Source organism: Bombina bombina, chromosome 6, assembly GCF_027579735.1.
Source record: "Bombina bombina isolate aBomBom1 chromosome 6, aBomBom1.pri, whole genome shotgun sequence".
Lineage (NCBI taxonomy): Eukaryota > Metazoa > Chordata > Amphibia > Anura > Bombinatoridae > Bombina > Bombina bombina.
This window is the reverse complement of record NC_069504.1, coordinates 730864867-730883279: the sequence shown is the minus strand read 5'-3', so window position 1 is coordinate 730883279 and position 18413 is coordinate 730864867.

Below are 18413 nucleotides of genomic sequence, written 5' to 3'. Positions count from 1 at the left end.
CACTGTGCAGCATGTAGTAGTCTCAAGATTCTGCATCTCCACTGCATGCACTCCAGCCTTTTGGAGGGGGGGTGGTGGAAACTGCAGTTTTTAGAGTTAAAGGGATATGAAATACAAAATGTTCTTTTGTGATTCAGACAGATAATACCATTTTTAAAAATATTCCAATTTACTTCTATTATCAATTTTGCTTTGTTTCCATATTTTTTGTTGAAGGGATACCTAGGTAGGCATCTGAGGTACTACATGATAGGAAATAGTGCAAAACCGCTGCCATATAGTGCACCAGAAATGGGTAGGCTCCTAAGCATATGTCCCTGCTTTTCAACAAAAGATTCCAAGAGATCAAAGCACATTTGATAATAGAGGTATATTACAAAGTTGTTTAAAATTGCATGCTCTATTTGGATCATAAAAGAAAAAAATTGGGTTTCAAATCCCTTTAAATTACATTAAAACAGTTAAAATAAGTAAGTGCATTGCAAAATTATTTATATATATAATTATGCATAATTAAAGGGACAGTAAAGTCATAATTAGATATCAGAGAGAGCATGCAATTATAAACAACTTTCCAATTTACTTCTATTTAATTTGTACCTTCTCTTGATATCCTTTGCTGAAAGGTTTAACTTGGAAAGCTCAGGAGCAGCAAATAACCTAGGTTCTAGCTGCTGATTGGTGGCTGCATATATACTCACCGACCACTTTATTAGGTACACTTTGCTAGTACCGGGCTGGACCCCCTTTTGCCTTCAGAACTGCCTTAATTCTTTTTGGCATCGATTTAACAAGGTGTTGGAAACATTCCTCAGACATTTTGGTCCATATTGACATGATAGCATCACGCAGTTGCTGCTGATTTCTCTTGTTAAGTGTATCCAGTCCACGGATCATCCATTACTTGTGGGATATTCTCCTTCCCAACAGGAAGTTGCAAGAGGATCACCCACAGCAGAGCTGCTATATAGCTCCTCCCCTCACTGCCATATCCAGTCATTCTCTTGCAACTCTCAACAAAGATGGACGTAGTAAGAGGAGAGTGGTGTATTATAGTTAGTTTTTTAACTTCAATCAAAAGTTTGTTATTTTTAAATGGTGCCAGAGTATACTGTTTATCTCAGGCAGTATTTAGAAGAAGAATCTGCCTGCATTTTCTATGATCTTAGCAGAAGTAACTAAGATCCATGGCTGTTCTCACATATTCTGAGGAGTGAGGTAACTTCAGAGAGGGAATGGCGTGCAGGTTTTCCTGCAATAAGGTATGTGCAGTTAATATATTGGAATTTGATAGAAAAATGCTGCTGATACCGGATTAATGTAAGTTAAGCCTTAAATGCAGTGATAGCGACTGGTATCAGGCTTATTAACAGAGATACATACTCTTATAAAAGTGTAATATAAAACGTTTGCTGGCATGTTAATCGTTTTTATATATGTTTGGTGACAAAACTTATTGGGGCCTAGTTTTTTTCCACATGGCTGGTTTGATTTTTGCCTAGAAACAGGCTTTCCACTGTTGCAATATGAGTGGGAAGGGCCTATTTTAGTGCTTTTTCTGTGCAGCTAAAAATACTGACAGAGACATTCAGCCTCCCTCTGCATGATACAGGACATCTCTGAAGGGCTCAAAAGTCTTCAAAGTCGTGTTTGAGGAGGGTAACAATCACAGTAGACTGTGGCAGTTGTTGTGACTGTGTTTAAAAAACGTTTTTGTCATTTATTATTCTGTTTTTGTTATTAAGGGGTTAATCATCCATTTGCAAGTGGGTGCAATGCTCTGATGACTTGTTACATACACTGTAAAAATTTTGTTAGTGTAACTGCCTTTTTTCACTGTTATTTCAAATTTTGTCAAAATTTGTTTCTCTTAAAGGCACAGTAACGTTTTTTATATTGCTTGTTAACTTGCTTAAAATGTTTTCCAAGCTTGCTAGTCTCATTGCTAGTCTGTACAAACATGTCTGAAACAGAGGATACTTGTTCATTATGTTTAAAAGCCATGGTGGAGCCCCATAGGAGAATGTGTACTAAATGTATTGATTTCACCTTAAACAGTAAAGATCAGTCTTTATCTATAAAAGAATTGTCACCAGAGGGGTCTGTCGAGGGGGAAGTTATGCCGACTAACTCTCCCCACGTGTTGGACCCTTCGCCTCCCGCTCAAGGGACGCACGCTAATATGGCGCCAAGTACATCAGGGACGCCCATAGCGATTACTTTGCAGGACATGGCTGCAATCATGAATAATACCCTGTCAGTGGTATTATCCAGATTGCCTGAATTGAGAGGCAAGCGCGATAGCTCTGGGGTTAGACGAGATACAGAGCGCGTAGATGCTGTAAGAGCCATGTCTGATACTGCGTCACAATATGCAGAACCTGAGGACGGAGAGCTTCAGTCTGTCGGTGACGTCTCTGAATCGGGGAGACCTGATTCAGAGATTTCTAATTTTAAATTTAAGCTTGAGAACCTCTGTGTATTGCTTGGGGAGGTATTAGCTGCTCTGAATGACTGTGACACAATTGCAGTGCCAGAGAAATTGTGTAGGCTGGATAAATACTATGCAGTGCCGGTGAGTACTGATGTTTTTTCCAATACCTAAAAGGCTTACAGAAATTATTAGTAAGGAGTGGGATAGGCCCGGTGTGCCCTTTTCCCCACCTCCTATATTTAGAAAAATGTTTCCAATAGATGCCTCTACACGGGACTTATGGCAGACTGTCCCTAAGGCGGAGGGAGCAGTTTCTACTTTAGCAAAGCGTACCACTATCCCGGTTGAGGACAGTTGTGCTTTTTCAGATCCAATGGATAAAAAATTAGAGGGTTACCTTAAGAAAATGTTTATTCAACAAGGTTTTATTTTACAGCCCCTTGCATGCATTGCGCCTGTCACTGCTGCAGCGGCATTCTGGACGATATCCTGATACAGGCGTCAAGCTTTCAAATTGCCAAATCTCATACAGAGATAGTTCTGGCATTCCTAAGGTCGCATGGGTGGAAAGTGAACGAAGAAAAGAGTTCTCTATCTCCTCTCACAAGGGTTTCCTTCCTAGGGACTCTAATAGATTCTGTAGAAATGAAAATTTACCTGACGGAGTCCAGGTTATCAAAACTTCTAAATGCTTGCAGTGTTCTTCACTCCATTCCGCGCCCCACAGTGGCTCAGTGCATGGAAGTAATCGGCTTAATGGTAGCGGCGATGGACATAGTGCCATTCGCGCGCCTGCATCTCAGACCGCTGCAATTATGCATGCTCAGTCAGTGGAATGGGGATTACACAGATTTGTCCCCTCTACTAAATCTGGATCAGGAAACCAGAGATTCTCTTCTCTAGTGGTTATCTCGGGCCCATCTGTCCAAGGGTATGACCTTTTGCAGACCAGATTGGACAATTGTAACAACAGATGCCAGCCTTCTAGGTTGGGGTGCAGTCTGGAACTTCCTGAAAGCTCAGGGTTCATGGACTCAGGAGCAGAAACTCCTCCCAATAAATATTCTGGAGTTAAGAGCAATATTCAATGCTCTTCTGGCTTGGCCTCAGCTAGCAACACTGAGGTTCATCAGATTTCAGTCGGACAACATCACGACTGTGGCTTACATCAACCATCAAGGGGGAACCAGGAGTTCCCTAGCGATGTCAGAAGTCTCCAAGATAATTCGCTGGGCAGAGACTCACTCTTGCCACCTGTCAGCGATCCATATCCCAGGTGTAGAAAACTGGGAAGCGGATTTTCTAAGTCGTCAGACTTTTCATCCGGGGGAATGGGAACTCCATCCGGAGGTGTTTGCTCAATTGGTTCTCCGTTGGGGCAAACCAGAATTGGATCTCATGGCGTCTCGCCAGAATGCCAAGCTTCCTTGTTACGGATCCAGGTCCAGGGACCCAGAAGCGGCACGGATAGATGCTCTAGCAGCGCCTTGGTTCTTCAACCTGGCTTATGTTTTTCCACCGTTTCCTCTGCTCCCTCATCTGATTGCCAAAATCAAACAGGAAAGAGCATCGGTGATATTGATAGCGCCTGCGTGGCCACGCAGGACCTGGTATGCAGACCTAGTGGACATGTCATCCTTTCCACCATGAATCTACTTTCTCTGAGACTGACTGCATGGAGATTGAACGCTTGATCCTATCAAAGCGTGGCTTTTCCGAGTCAGTAATTGATACCTTAATACAGGCACGAAAGCCTGTCACCAGGAAAATTTACCACAAGATATGGCGTAAATATCTTCATTGGTGTGAATCCAAGAATTACTCATGGAGTAGGGTTAGGATTCCTAGGATATTGTCCTTCCTCCAAGAGGGCTTGGACAAAGGATTATCAGCTAGTTCTTTAAAGGGACAGATTTCTGCTCTGTCTATTCTTTTACACAAGCGTCTGGCAGAAGTTCCAGACGTTCAGGCATTTTGTCAGGCTTTAATTAGAATTAAGCCTGTGTTTAAACCTGTTGCTCCTCCATGGAGCTTAAACTTGGTTCTTAAAGTTCTTCAAGGGGTTCCGTTTGAACCCCTTCATTCTATTGATATCAAACTTCTTTCATGGAAAGTTCTTTTTCTGATGGCTATTTCCTCGGCTCGAAGAGTCTCGGAGTTATCTGCCTTACATTGTGATTCTCCTTATCTGATCTTTCATTCAGATAAAGTTGTTCTGCGTACAAAACCTGGGTTTTTACCTAAGGTGGTTTCTAACAAGAATATCAATCAAGAGATTGTTGTTCCATCATTATGTTCTATTCCTTCTTCAAAGAAGGAACGTCTTTTGCATAATCTAGACGTAGTCCGTGCCTTGAAGTTTTACTTACAGGCTACTAAAGATTTTCGCCAAACATCTAACCTGTTTGTTGTTTACTCTGGACAGAGGAGAGGTCAGAAAGCCTCGGCAACCTCTCTTTCTTTTTGGCTTCGGAGTATAATCCATTTAGCCTATGAGACTGCTGGACAGCACCCTCTTGAAAGAATTACAGCTCATTCTACTAGAGCTGTGGCTTCCACCTGGGTCTTTAAAAATGAGGCCTCTGTTGAACAGATTTGCAAGGCTACAACTTGGTCTTCCCTTCATACTTTTTTACAAATTTGATACTTTTGCTTCTTCGGAGGCTGTTTTTGGGAGAAAGGTTCTACAGGCAGTGGTTCCTTCCGTTTAAGTTCCTGCCTTGTCCCTCCCATCATCCGTGTACTTTAGCTTTGGTATTGGTATCCCACAAGTAATGGATGATCCGTGGACTGGATACACTTAACAAGAAAAAACATAATTTATGCTTACCTGATAAATTTATTTCTCTTGTAGTGTATCCAGTCCACGGCCCGCCCTGTCCTTTTCAGGCAGGTCTAAATTTTAATTAAACTGCAGTCACCACTGCACCCTATGGTTTCTCCTTTCTCGGCTTGTTTCGGTCGAATGACTAGATATGGCAGTGAGGGGAGGAGCTATATAGCAGCTCTGCTGTGGGTGATCCTCTTGCAACTTCCTGTTGGGAAGGAGAATATCCCACAAGTAATGGATGATCCGTGGACTGGATACACTACAAGAGAAATAAATTTATCAGGTAAGCATAAATTATGTTTTTTCGGCTGCACATCCATGATGTAAATCTACCATTCCGCCACATCCAAAAGGTGCTCTATTGGATTGAGATCTAGTGACTGTGGAGGCCATTGGAGTACAGTGAACTCATTGTCATGTTCAAGAAACCAGTTTAAGATGATTTGAGCTTTGTGACATGGTGCATTATCCTGCGGGAAGTAGCCATCAGAAGATGGTTACACGGTAGTCATAAAGGGATGGACATGGTCAGCAACAATACTCAGGTAGGCCGTGGCATCTAATCGATGTTCAGTTGGTTCTAAGGGGCCCAAAGTGTGCCAAGAAAATATCCCCCACACCATTACACAACCACCACCAGCCTGAACCGTTGATACAACGCAGGATGGATCCATGCTTTCATGTTGTTTATGCCAAATTCTGAACCTACCATCTGAATGTTACAGCTGAAATCGAGACTCATCAGACCAGGCAATGTTTTTCCAATCTTCTATTGTCCAAGTTTGGTGAGCTTGTGCGAATTGCAGCCTCAGTTTCTTGTTCTTAGCTGACAGGAGTGGCACCCAGTGTGGTCATCTGCTGCTGTAGCCCATCTGCTTCAAGGTTCGACGTGTTTTGCATTCAGAGATGGTATTCTGCATACCTTGGTTGTAACGAGTGGTTATTTGAGTTACTGTTGCCTTTCATCTCAAACCAGTCTGCCCATTCTCCTCTGACATCAACAAGGTAATTTTATCTACACAACTGCTGCTCACTGGATATTTTCTCTTTTTCAAGCCATTCTCTGTAAACCCTAGAGATGGTTGTGCATGAAAATCCCAGTAGATCAGCAGTTTTTATAATACTCAGACCAGCCTGTCTGGCACTAACAACCATGCCATATTCAATGCTACTTAAATCCCCTTTCTTCCCCATTCTGATGCTCGGTTTGAACTTCAGCAAGTCGTGTTCACAACGTCTAGATGCCTAAATGCATTGAATTGCTGCCATGTGATTGGCTGATTAGCAATTTGTGTTGCAAAGAAAATGAACAGGTGTACCTAATATAGTGGCCGGTGAGTGTATATACCAGCTGTCATTGGCTCACCCATGTGTTCAGTTAGAAACCAGTAGTGCATTGCTGCTCCTTCAACAAATGATAGCAAGAGAATTAAGCAAATTTCATAATAGAAGTAAACTGGAAGGTATTTTAAAATTGTATGTTCTAACTAAATCATGAAAGAAAATTTTTGGGTTTTATGTCCCTTTAACCCCTTAAGGACCAGACCATTTTTCAATTTCTTACCCTTAAGGACCAGGGCTATTTTTACATTTTTGCGGTGTTTGTGTTTAGCTGTAATTTTCCTCTTACTCATTTACTGTACCCACACATATTCTCGCCATTAAATGGGCTTTCTAAAGATACCATTATTTTCATCATCCTATATAATAAAAGGCCAAGTGTGTTTGTCTGAAGCTGTCATGCGCAGTAGAGACTGCGTGCAAGGACAAACACACCTGTCCTTTCAACTGACCTGGCATCGTCAAGTCGTGTGGTGGAGTGGGCGGGTGCAGAGTGGGCGTGACTGGTGGGTGCGGAGTGGGCGTGATCGGATGTGAAGTGGGCGGGCTTGGCAGACCAGATCGGGGCCGGCTGCTGAGGGATAGAGAGAGCAGAAGAGGGGGGGAGAGAGACAGCAAAAGAGAGGGGGGAGAGAGACAGCAAAAGAGGGGGGGTGAGAGACAGCAAAAGAGAGGGGGGAGAGAGACAGCAAAAGAGAGGGAGAGAGATAGCAAAAGAGGGGTGAGAGAGCGCAAAAGAGAGGGGGGAGAGAGACAGCAAAAGAGAGGGGGAGAGAGATAGCAAAAGAGAGGGGGGAGAGAGCAAATGAGAGGGGGGAGAGAGCGCAAAAGAGAGGGGGGGAGAGAGCGCAAAAGAGAGGGAGAGAGACACCAAAAGAGAGGAGAGAGAGCAAACTACAGGAGAGAGAGCAAACGAGAGGGGGAAGAGAGAGCAAAAGAGAGGGGGAGAGAGAGAGCAAAAGAGAGGGGGGAGAGAGAGCAAAAGAGAGGGGGGAGAAAGAGAGGGGGGAGAGAGATAGCAACAGAGGGGGAGAGAGAGAGCAAAAGAGGGGGGAGAGAGAGCAAAAGAGAGGGGGAGAGAGAGAGCAAAAGAGAGAGGGGGAGAGAGAGAGCAAAGGAGAGGAGGGAGAGGGAGTAAAATATAGGGGGGAGAGAGAAAGAGATTAAAAGAGAGGGGGGATAGAGAGAGAGCAAAAGAGAGGGGAGAGAGATAGAGCAAAAGAGACGGGAGAAAGAGAGGGGGGATAGAGAGAGAGCAAGGGGTAGAACCGCTGTACTGCAAAAAATGGCACGTGTACACAGGCTTTAGGACTAGTATCTTATAATTTACTATAATTATTTTTTCTAAAATATGAAAAATTTTAAAAAACACACACATTTTCTAACTTTGACGACCAAAATCTGTTACACATCTACAACCACCAAAAAAACACCCATACAAAATAGTTTCTAAATTTTGTCCTGAGTTTAGAAATACCCAATGTTTACATGTTCTTTGCTTTTTTGAAAGTTATAGGGCAATAAATACAAGTAGCATTTTTTTTTTAGTAGACAAAGCAAAATATTGATCTAGGCCCATTTTGGTATATTTCATGCCACCATTTTACTGTCAAATGCCTTCAAATTAAAAAAATTGTTAACTTTTTCACTAACTTTTTCACAAACTTTAGGTTTCTCACTGAAATTATTTACAAACAGCTTGTGCAATTATGGCACAAATGGTTGTAAATGCTTCTCTGGGATCCCCTTTGTACAGAAATAGTAAACATATATGGCTTTGGCATTGATTTTTGGTAATTAGAAGGCCGCTAATTGCCGCTACGCGCCACTCTTGTATTATGCCCAGCAGTGAAGGGGTTAGTTATGTAGGGTTAATTTTAACTTTAGTTTAGAGATCAGCCTAACACCTGACACATCCCACCCCCTGATCCCTCCCTGACCCCTCTCAAACAGCTCTCTTCCCTCCTCCACCTCACAATTGTCACCACCATCTTAACTACTGGCTGAAAGTCTGCCAGTATAAAAATAAAGGTGGTTTTGTTTTTTAAAGATTTTTTAATATATTTTTATTTTCTGAGGTGTAGGATACCTTATTACCTCCCAACCTCCCTGATCCCCTCACAAACAGCTCTTTAAGCCTCCCCCCTCGACCTATTGGCCGTCATTTTAGGTAATGACAGCTGTCTGCCAGTACCCAGTTTACAAAAAAATTGCCTCTTTTTTTATAAACATCTTTCCAATTTACTTATATTATTAATTTTGCTTAGTTCTTTTGGTATCCTTTGTTAAAAAATAATCCTAGGTGAGCTCAGGAATGTGCACCTTTCTTTAGTCATCTGGCAGAAGTGTTTGCAACAATGTTTACAGCAATGTTATACATAGTTGCAAACATTCGGCTAGATTACGAGTTTTGCGTTAGAAGCTGTGCGGTGCTAACGAGCAGTTTATGCTCACCGCTCACTTACAGACAGCGCTGGTATTACGGGTTTTTACAAACCCGGCGTTAAAAGACAAGAAGTGAGCGTTGAGCAAAATGTTGCTCCACTTCTCACTTCAATACCAGGTCTGCTTAAGTCAGCGGTGAGCTGGTGTAACGTGCTCGTGCACGATTTCCTCATAGGAATCAATGGAGAGAGCCGGCTGAAAAAAAGTCTAACACCTGCAAAAAAGCAGCGTTTAGCTCCTAACGCAGCCCCATTGATTCCTATGGGGAAATAAAATGTATAATACCATTAATAAAAGAAGGATTGAGCGATATATGTCTACACCTAACACCCTAACATGAACCCCGAGTCTAAACTCCCCTAATCTTACACTTGTTAACCCTAATCTGCCGTCCCTGACATCGCCGACACCTATATTATATTATTAACCCCTAATCTGCCGCTCCGGACATCACCGTCGCCACTATAATAAACATATTAACCCCTAAACCGCCGCACTCCCGCATTGCAAACACTAGTTAAATATTAATAACCCCTAATCTGACGTCCCTAACATCGCCAATCTAACTATCATTAACTAAATTATTCCTATTTAAAAATAAATACCTATAAAATAAACCCTGAGCTAGCTGTATCTAGCTTAGGGTGTATTTTTATTTTACAGGCAAGTTTGTATTTATTTTAACTAGGTAGAATAGTTATTAAATAGTTATTAACTATTTAATAACTACCTAGTTAAAATAAATACAAAAGTACCTGTAAAATAAAACCTAACCTAAGTTACAATTACACCTAACACTACACTATAATTACATTAAAGCTGCCTATTGCTAAACTGTGTTCCTTAAACTAAACTCACTTATTAATGAGTTACATTTATAAGTGGATTTACTTGCATAATATTTTATATACAATACTTGTTTTAATGATTTGTTTTCACTGCCTAATTAAAAAGTACAGTAAAGACCAAATTAAACTATCATGATTCAGATAGGGCATGTAATTTTAAACAACTTTCCAATTTTCTTTTATCATCAACTTTGCTTTGTTCTTTTGGAATTCTTAGTTGAGAAACCTAGGTAGGCTCATATGCTAATTTCTAAGCCCTTGAAGGCCACCTCTTATCTGAATGCATTTGGCAGTTTTTCACAGCTAAAGGGCATTAGTTCATGTGTGTCCTATAGATAACTGTGCTCATGCCCGTGGAGTTATTTAAATGTGAGCACTAATTGCCTGAAATGCAAGTCTGTCAAAAGATCTGAGATAAAGAGATACAAGGTAATCGCAGAGATAAAAAGTATATTAATATATCAGTGTGGGTTATGCAAAACCCGGGGAATGGTAAATAAAGGGATTATCTATATTTTTAAACAATAGCATTTTTGGTGCTTACTGTCCCTTAAAATAGTTTCTTTAAAGGGTGTTAAAATATTTTTCAATAATGACGTGCAGTCATAGGAGGCAGGTGAGGCAGTGCCTCACTTGTCCTATGTGTTTAATTACACTTTTAAAAAAAAAACAATTTTGTAATCCCAAGGAATCCCCCTGCCCCCACCCCGTGACGCAGCCACCGCCACCATGCTATTAAATTAAACTTAACTAGCATGGATTCCATCCATTCATATTGTGCAAGGAAGGAGAAGCTGTGAGCCGTTCCGCTCCCCTCCCTTTGCGCAATATGGATATATTAGAGCAAATGAGCCACTAGAGACTGCCACCCAGTGGTGCTAAATGATTAAGTCTCTAAGTTTACGTGGCCCATACTGCTCAATAGAGGCTATGTTATTTAGTAGCCTTGGCAGAAGCACAGCCAATTAGCGCCCGCTCTCTTTTTAGATCAGAGTAGCACTAGCTAGAAGGTCTGAGCTGGGCGCTGTGTCTTAGTGTCTTGAATGTCTTCAAAACCGCAAGGAGATGCTGTCACTGCAAGGGTAAGGTATTATACAAATGTAAGAGGATTTAAAGAGTAAACAGCCCAGATTATATTGAGACAGAATATCTGTCACTATTTCACTTTCTTGCATGGAGTAGCTTTACTTTATACAATGTAAATACAAAACAGGCCATTAACACTTGGACAATGCATTTATAATTCGAGTATGAAGTACATAGCCGATTCCCTCTTTTCCAATGTATTTTTTTTTTATATAATGTGAATTATTTTATAAGGATATTTTTACTGTCCCCTTACTCTCAAGCTGCAATCTAGTAATAGACTAAAATATAATGTCAATTAAGATAAAAAAAAGTGCTCAACTTTGAGCACAATTTCCAAAACACTTACTTGATGGCTCTGAGACAGGGACTTTCACTCACCTACTCTTTAAAATCACTGGTTCTCCCAATCCTTGCTCCCTTCCCTAGTGGTCTCACGATGTCTGCGTGGACTGCAGAGATTGTGCTTACTGGCTGCATCACGTGTTGTGTCACTGTGACATTACCAGCCTGAGGCGGCAGCAGTGGGAGATTTTAAGGGCTGACCCCAGTACTAAAAAAGGCCACTTATTATATGAGATTGCAGAGTGTGGGTAATGAATAGGTGGGCGGGGCTATGAAAGCCGGCGGCCCACCGGGCATTTGCCCGCTATGCCCAATGGTCAGTCCGGGCCTGTGCTTGTCAGAGGAATGTATTTGGGGTATGGTTTATAATCCGATGGTTTCACCTTATGGGAAATCCTTCATAGGCCCTCTATAACTGGTCGCAGAAATGTGGCTTCTGCCTCCCGTTATAGATCAATAGTATACTCCTATTCCATAATCTCTGCTGATATGTTTCAGTACTGGTTTGGCTGTCTGCTACTTGTTTGATAGTGGAGAGTGTCTATGGGTAAGTATATTTTATTTTAATATATAGACACTCATTTAGATAAATTTCTTTTCTATATATGTAATTATATATGGCCCTGAGACAGATCCTTCACTATTCCCTTTGCTTTGCGTGCAGCGTTTTTTGGCACTCTTAATTTTTCGTGCGTTGGCCTGTTTTTGCACGCCGGATTTGTGCACATCAGTTTTATACTCATTGGGTTGGCGCACATCCCTTAGCCTTTTAGGAGTTACAGGTTACTATTGCGCACCGGGTTTTTCGGTTTATCGCATGTTTTCTCTGTTATGCACGTCGGATTTTTGGCGTGCTCTTTTTCTTTAAAACAGTCAGTTGTTTGGGGTGTTCTACAGTAATGTTTTCTCCTATGCTCAGCTCGGCTTAGCATGCATTGTCTCTATAATGTTGCTTATGCGGGAGTATATGGTTTCCTTTCCTCAAGAGCTTTCTAAAAAGGCTTTTATAGCGTTTATTGCAGTCTCCTGAACACTTTTCTACTATTATTATGTGTGCTTATTGTAAAAAAGATGAAGTGCCCTCTCCAGCTCATTTATATGGCTCACGTTTAGATTTGTTGATGCATGCAGACCAATCTAATGCTGTTTCTTTGGGTACACACATATATAAACACACATACACACACACATATACACACACACATATACCAACACATATACACACACTTATACATACACATATACACACAGACAAATATACACACACACATATACACACACATACACACACATATATACACACACATACACACACATATATACACACATTTACACACACACACATATACACACACACATATATACACACATTTACACACACACACACACATATATACACACACATATATACACATTTACACATACACACATATACACACACACACACACACACATCTGAGTTATTTTAGTAAAAGATCATAGGGTTATTTCCTTGTGTTTAAAGTGATCACACATACACACACACACACACACACACACATATATATATATATATATATATATATATATATATATATATATATATATATATATATATATATATACACACATTTACACACACACTCACATATACCCATAGATATACACACACATATACATACACACACAAATATACACACACATATACACACATACATACACACACATACACACACACACATATATATATACACACACATCTGAGTTATTCTAGTAAAAGATCATAGGGTTATTTACTTGTGTTTAAAGTGATCACACATACACACACACATATATACACACACACATATACATACACACACACACAAATACACACACACACATATATACACACACACATATGCACACACACAAACACACACATTTACACACATACATATATACACACACACACATCTGAGTTATTCTAGTACAATATCATAGGGTTATTTCCTTGTGTTTAAAGTGATCATATTGATCTGGAATATGGATTCATAATTACACTAATAAACAGTTTTTTTCTAAATGTGCGATTTACTTTACTAAATAAATACATAAAATATACCAGTGTTAATTTTGTCAACTAAAACTAGACTAAACGAGGCTAAAACTAAAACAATTCTGATGACTAAAATACGACTAAAACTAAAATGTCATTTTAATCAAAAGACTATGGGGCCGATTTATTATCAGCCGAATGCTGCCTAATGCAGCAGTTTCTGCATGAGCCTTCAGGCTCGCCGAAAACAGGAATTAAGAAGCAACGGTTTTAAGACCGCTGCTCCTTAACTCGTCCACCTGCTCTGAGGCTGTGGACATCAATCCGCCCGATCGTGTACGATCGGGTTGATTGACACCCCCTGCTAGCGGCTGATTGGTCGCAAATCTGCAGGGGGAGACATTGCGCAAGCAGTTCACCAGAACTGCTTGTTCGATGTTAAATGCCAACAGCGTTTGCTGTCGGAATTTATCGATGTTGGGCGGACATCATTTGCTACAGCGATTCATGTCTGCCCGCCATATGATGATTCAGCCCTTATGACTATGATGAGAGCAGGAAGTGATGTCACTAGTTTGGGGGCGGGGCTTAGGTCCGGTAGTCTGTGTCGCAGTTAGTTAGTACAATCAACCTGACTAGATGTATGTTTCTCTGCTCTGTAATAAAATAGAGTTGTACCATCATTGCTGTGTCCTGCATATGTCCTGCATCTCATGACATGGTGTCAGAAGTTCTGGCCTACGCACCTAGTCCTGATCAATGACGATGTCAAAGCTTACCCCACCTGAGCCTTTTGACTTCTATCAGCCTGCAGCTTGGCCCACATGGCGTCAGCGGTTTCAGCGCTTCAGGATTGCTTCCAAGCTGGACAAGGAGAGTGGTGAAGTACAAGTTAATTCTCTTTTATACTCTATGGGGAAAGATGTCGAGCCAGTGTTCAATGCTTTTACTTTCCAAGAAGGGGAAGAATTTAACTTTGATATAGTTATGGATAAACTCAGTGCCCACTTTGTGCCCAAAAGAAATGTGATTCATGAGAGAGCTTGTTTTCACAAACGTAATCAGCGTGTGGGAGAATCTGTGGAGTCATTTGTGCGCAGCCTGTATGAACTAGCTGAATTCTGTGAGTTTGGTGTTGCTAAAGAAGAGCAAATCAGAGACAGAATAGTTATTGGAATTGCAGATGCTGAAGTCTCACTGAAGCTGCAGTTAGAGCCTGATTTAACATTAGATGGGGCTATTAGGATGGCCCGCCAGAGTGAACTGGTGAAAAAGCAAAGTGCTGATCTGAGGTCTGAGAGTATTGTGGATGAAGTGCAACAGTCCAGGAAAACTGCTAGTGAAAGGCACAGTGTGAGCGCTAGATCTAAAATAATGGATAGACCTAGAAGTGTATGGGTGCAGCATGCCTGATGCACACAGTGCTACCGTGCCCATGATCAGAGTGTGTTTATCCCGGCCAGAGATAAAAGATGCAGAAAATGTAACAAAATGGGCCATTTTGAAGCGGTGTGTAAAACTGAATACATTAAGGAGATGCAGGTGGACAGTGACCAGGAGGGTCAGGAAGTGTCTTTTGTGGGGTCTGTTGTGGAACGGCCAAGCTCAGAGGAAGATTGGAAGGTTACTTTTACTGTAATGGGAGCCAAAGTTGATTTTAAGATTGACAAATGAGCAGATATCACTGTAATGTCTTTTGCTGCATTTATGAAACTGCCTCGACAGCCCCAGCTGGCGAAGGTTACTACGAATGCCCATAGTCCTGGTGGCCGCATTGATTGTGTGGGGAAATTTCTTGCCAGCTGTGAGTACAAGCAAAGGAAATTCACTATGTGGGTGCATGTGATTCGAGGTCAGTGTGTTAGCAATTTATTGAGCAGAAAAGCAGCCTGTGACTTGGGCCTCGTGACCAGAGTGAATGAGATCTCCGAAGATATGTTTGGCGAATTGGGCCTACTGAATTGCAAACCAGTCCGTATAGCACTTAAAAGTGACGCAGTCTCATACAGTATTTCTACTCCCCGTAGAATTCCGTTCCCACTCATGCCTCAAGTGGAGAAGGAGCTTATGCGCATAAAGTCTATGGGGGTTATTGAAGAGGTTGTTGAAGCAACTGATTGGTGTGCCTCCATTGTTCCTGTTGCAAAGAAAAATGGAAAGGTGCGCATCTGTGTGGACCTGAAAAGGTTGAATGAGGCAGTGAAGAGAGATTTGTGCTGCCGACATTAGAAGATATAGCTCCAAAGTTGGCTGGGGCAAAGTTCTTTTCTACATTGGACGCTTCTAGCAGCTTTTGGCAGATCCCCGTGGATCCAAAGTGCCGCAAACTGACTACCTTTAACACACCGGTAGGTCGGTTTTGCTTCTGCAGACTCCCTTTTGGGATATTTTCTGCTCCTGAAATCTTTCAAAGGGAAATGAGTTCTCTCTTGAGTGACCACGTGGGCACGGCAGTCGTCATGGACGACATTCTAGTGTATGGGTCTACAGTGGAGGAGCATGATCAGCGTTTAAGTTGTGTGCTGCAGGCTATCAAAGAGTCTGGGCTGAAGTTAAATAAAGAAAAATGTCATTTTAGGAAAACTGAATTATGTTACTTTGGGCATATTATCAATGGGGATGGCATCAAACCAGACCCTGAGAAAATTCTTGCTATTGAACAGATGAAAAGTCCTTCTGATGTACATGAGCTGAGACAGATATTGGGCCTTGTAAATTATGTGGGCACGTTTCTTCCAGATTTATCAACAGTTCTACACCCTATCACAGAGTTGCTAAAGAAAGACGTTGCCTGGGTCTGGGGACCGTCACAAGAAAAATCTTTTATGCAGGCCAAGTCCCTGCTGGGGTCTGCCCCAGTGCTGGAATTCTACGACCCTTCCAAAAAGACTGTGGTTAGTGCTGATGCAAGCTGTTATGGGTTGGGGGTTGCTCTCCTGCAGTTAAATGAAAATAAACTACAGCCCATCACCTACTGTTTCCGCACACTGACGGCTGCTTAGTCAAAATACGCTCAGCTGCAGTTTGGGCCTGTGAGCTCTTTCAGCGTTATCTAGTGGGTTTAGAGAAATTTAGTCTGGAGACTGACCATAAACCGCTAGTCCCTCTAATCAACTCTTATGATATTGACAAAACACCCTTAAGATGCCAGAGACTTTTAATGAGGCTACTCAGGTTCAATGTTCAGGCAGTGCATGTGCCGGGGAAACAACTGGTTGTGGCAGATACACTATCCAGGCTCCTGCTGGCTGCTGCTGAAGAATCCTCAACCGAATCTGAGGTGAAAGTGTATGTTGATTCGGTTCTGGCCTCAAAGTCCATTTCTTCAAGGAAACTAGAAGAAATAAAGAAAGAGACATATTTGGACACAGATCTGCAAGAGGTTATAAAGTACATAAAAGAAGGCTGGCCCAAGAGCCGGGCAGCCTGGATGTCTTTAAGTTCTTACTAGTCAGAGAGGTCGCAGCTCACAGAGCTGGACTGGTTGGTGCTGTTCCAAGACCGCATTGTTATTCCTGTCAGAATGAGGAAGGAAATGTTAAACAGGATTCACGATGGCCAATTAGGCATTACAAAGTGCAGAGAAAGGGCAGCTACGGCTGTGTGGTGGCCTGGGATCAGCTCCGACATTGCAAATCACGTGTCTAAATGTGCCTTTTGCCGGGAACGCCGGCCTACTCAGAGAAGGGAGCCCTTGATTTCTACTCTGCTGCCTGTGGGGCCGTGGCAGAAATTAGCTGCTGATTTGTGTGAACTGCACGGGAAAAAGTTCCTTGTTGTGATCGACTACTATTCCAGGTATTTGGAAATTGCACCTTTGAATGATATCACAAGTCAAGCCGTTATCATTCGTCTGAAGAGCTTGTTCACCCGGTGGGGCATTCCGATGGAGCTGGTGGGTGATAATGGCATGCAGTTCGCTTCTGCAGAGTTCAGTGCTTTCAGCAGGGAATATGACTTTGTACATTCCACGTCAAGTCCACATTACCCGCAGGCCAACGGAATGGCTGAAAGGGCAGTTCAAACAACAAAGTTCATTTTAAAGCAATCTGAGCCGTACCTAGCCCTCTTGTCATACAGGGCGACGCACATTCCAGCCACCGGGTTTAGCCCGGCACAGCTGATGCTAGGACGCCAGATTCGTACCACTTTACCCTCAGTGGGTGTCTTCAAGCCGACTGGCTCTGTTCCTCGGGACAAAGTCCTTAGGAGGGATGAAGAGGCCAAAAAGGGCTATCGTTTCTTCTACGACAAGAGACATTCTGTCAGGCCCTTACAGGAACTAAATGCAGGGCAAAGTGTCAGAATTAAACTGGATGATGAGAAGAAATGGAAGACGCCTGCTACAGTAATTGGATGCTCTCCAGAACCAAGGTCTTATGTAGTCCTTACTGATGGAGGGATGGTTACACGCCGTAACCGAAGACATCTTCAGCCTGTACCTGAGAGTCTGGAACTGGATGCCTCAGTACCACCGCCGGTGGGATCCCCTGTTCTAAGAGAGGTGCCTTCCCTTCAGCAAGATCACAGCGGGGATATGTCTTCGCCTCCAGCGGACTCTTATTCACCTTCCTCTGTATCAGAGGACAGTTCATGCAAAGTTACATCAAGCGGAAGAGTGGTGAAACTTCTGGCCCGATATAGGGACTGACTTTAGCTAGAACAGTGACCGGAAGTATGGGCAGAATAATCCCATGGTCACTGTGGACTAGGGTAGTCTACCCCGATGTCCAAGTCAGGATGTAATTAATGTTGTTTATTTTTCTGTAACCAATTTGTTATATACTGTTCAAAAATGTTGTTGTATGCTCTTTGTATACTCTGTTATTTGTTATATTTAAATGTATGCTTCGCCCTTTGAAAAGGGGGAAGATGTGATGAGAGCAGGAAGTGATGTCACTAGTTTGGGGGTGGGGCTTAGGTCCGGTAGTCTGTGTCGCAGTTAGTTAGTACAATCAACCTGACTAGATGTATGTTTCTATGCTCTGTAATAAAATAGAGTTGTACCATCATTGCTGTGTCCTGCATATGTCCTGCATCTCATGACAATGACTAAAACTAAATAAA